Raw genomic sequence first — 2,883 nt, 5'->3', positions numbered from 1 at the left:
CTGGCGCTTTCTTTCCCAGTAAATAATTTAATTATTATTTAGAATGTTTTTGTAATTATATATTAATATATTTATGTAATTTTTGAGCAAATCTTACCCGGTGTATACATAATATTCATTTAACAGTTACCTGATTTTTTATTAAGCTATTGTTGAGTCCAACTTTTGCATATTCATTACCAGGTGCAATTTTCTTTGAGAAAGATTTACTGTGAAAAATGAGACGAAAAAAAAAATTGTTTTCTAAATTAAAATCATTAAATAGAAGAAAAAAAAAAAAAAAATTGATTAATAACTGATTTATGGTAAATTAACGAATATACAATTTAATAACTTGACTAAACCTCTTATTCATCTCTACATTTACCTCTCTATTTTTTATTTACTCTTTAAATAATCTTGTCTTTGACTTTACATCATTTCTATAGGTGTAGATTTTGCAATTTTCTTTTGATATTTAACGTTGTGTATGATTAATGTTTTCTCTATTAATGAGCTCAAAGAAAAATTTAATCCAATAGAGAATATCGTGAAAAAAGGATAATGGAAAATAAGAGTAAGGACAGATCCAGGTGTAATAAAATGTTTGTTATTTCTAAAAAAAAATTAGAGTTTAATTTGTAAAAATGTTGAAATGTAACTAATACTTAAATTTTTGAAAGTAGTATCTCTTTAAACAATTTGGTCAATTGCAAATGCTTACTTTTTTCTAGTAGAGCTACATAAATTACGAGAACAGTAGTTGGAAGCGTTTTTAATTACAATTATTGGAGTAGTTGGAATTTATCAGTTTGATCATGAATTTCAGGTGTATAGTCTGACTTAATTGGTATATTATTTGGTTCGGGTACTAATTTATTTTTGTTTCCAACTCTCATTGTTAGTTGAATAAAAGGTATAACTTCAACTATGGTATTATTCGCATAGTTAGCTACCATTAAACCAGAGACTGGGGACTCTACAGCATTATTTTCATAATATACTTCTGTTTGCATCACCGGTGAGATTTGTGGGAATGGGTCCATGCCAGGAAATAAATCAACATTTTATTCAACGTTTCAGCAGATCAATGGTCAGCTCCACCTTACAGAGAGTGTACTATTGCCTGGCCATATGAAGTAGTACTCACAACCAAGCAAGCTCATCTAGGACACTAAGATACATTTAAGTTTCCATGATTTGTTTGAGCCAATTAGCCAACAATATCACCACCCTAAAATAAGATTTGTAATAAAAAATAAGCATCACACAATAAAAAAACAGAGTTGCGAGAAAAATTCAACTGCTACGTACTGGAATATCGAAATTAGGATTCCAAGAGAGAATTCTATTGTCTTTTGCATAACTGAGAAGATCAGAATAATAAGGATTCCAGGCAATTGATATTACTTTCCTTCAATGGTTTTGGAATGTTTTTACGGTGTGGTTGCAAATCTCAAATCCCACAGTTCAATAATTGGATTTTAATCCTCTTCTGAAGCAAGAGACAGCTGTGTGACTATATATAAGGATGTCAGTGTACTGATTTCCATCTCACTTATATTTCAATAATGATGAAGAATTATTATGTTACAATTCCTGATGACAATGCTTATAGAGGCTCTTGAATTGGCATCGGTGAGTATTACCATGGCTTAATTCTTCAAATGACACAACGCTGTGAAAATGTTGAAGCAAGAATGTGTTGCACTGTAAACAACAAAATGCTCTAATGTCAATTATGAATGTGTAAAAAAAAATGTTGCCAAGTAAGGTACCTCGTGTATTCCATGATTCATCTAGTACATCCTCAGGTGGTAAATTTTTTTGGAACTAGGAGACATAGGCTCATTTGTCCAATTAATATATAAAGTATAAATGTCACTATCTGTCGCACCAGTAGCTAGAAAATGAGACTGAAATGGATTAAAGTCCAGTGCTCTCACAGGACCTTTGTGTTTGTCGGGACTGCTAATCAAACAGTTGCTGTCGTTCTCAAACATCTTGTCAGCAAAGTGAATCATTATTTTTCCACAATCATAGCAACTCACAATAATGCCAGCTGGATTCGTTCCGCCAGCTCCCTAAATTATTTTGTAAAATCTTGATGGTAATTATAATTATCATACTAAATTTCTCAACACTACGAATATTGTAGGTACACATGAATAAAAAAAAGGACAAAACCTTTGATCACTTGGCACACTGATCTTGATGTACGTATCATACAGCCTGGCTGCTCCAGGTCGAGAGAATACAAATCCAAACTGGCATTACGATACTAAAACTGATATCCAACTGCTAAGCAACTGTTACTGCAGCCAGCAAAATTGGAAAGTTGGTGGGCTGCTGGACTGGAGGTGACCAGGTCACATCTACAGCTTCATGAAATTTCTTAACCTTCATTATTTACTTCATTTGAATGATTGTAATGTTGAATATGATGAGCTGCGCACTTGTTAACTTTGAGCAAGTCTGAACTTCATTTTTATTATTAACTGTGCTATTAGCATCACATGGCACCAAGTTTTCATGAGAGCGTTGAGTGACTTTTCTCTGTACCTCCATTGTGAACAATAATTATTAAAAAACTCTTTACTACAGCCTCTAAAGCAACTGGAATTCACAGCCATTCGATGATTTCAGAGATTCAGGTACATTTTCTTGTCAAACTTCATCAGCCCTTGATTTTTCTTATTATCCTCCAAAATTGTGCTTGATAAAACTAAATTTTAACCTCTTGCTTCTTGATAAGTTTTTTTTTGTTTTGGTTGATTTGATTGCAGGAAAAGTAAATCACAACTTTGTGACTGGAAACTTGTGGGAATTACTCATTTGTTAGCAATCCCACGTTAAAGTCCTGCTTGATTTATATACAAATTTAAGAGAGACAAAAAAATATAC

At 32.3% G+C, this 2,883-nt stretch overlaps 1 long non-coding RNA gene across 1 annotated transcript; it reads right to left on the bottom strand.

Annotated features, from left to right (window-relative positions):
• Positions 1–692: 692 nt before the first annotated feature.
• On the bottom strand, positions 693–2,373 carry LOC149373074 (uncharacterized). Its single transcript, XR_016293489.1, has 3 exons — positions 1,758–2,373; positions 1,294–1,689; positions 693–1,213 (listed from the first exon to the last, which is right to left on the bottom strand). It is a non-coding gene; the product is annotated as an uncharacterized LOC149373074 (long non-coding RNA).
• Positions 2,374–2,883: the final 510 nt, after the last annotated feature.

The sequence above is a fragment of the Copidosoma floridanum genome, unplaced genomic scaffold, assembly GCF_036245765.1.
Source record: "Copidosoma floridanum isolate Cflo_tuat_1 unplaced genomic scaffold, Cflo_Japanese_pri ptg000043l, whole genome shotgun sequence".
Lineage (NCBI taxonomy): Eukaryota > Metazoa > Arthropoda > Insecta > Hymenoptera > Encyrtidae > Copidosoma > Copidosoma floridanum.
This window is presented reverse-complemented; position numbering and strand designations above follow the sequence as displayed.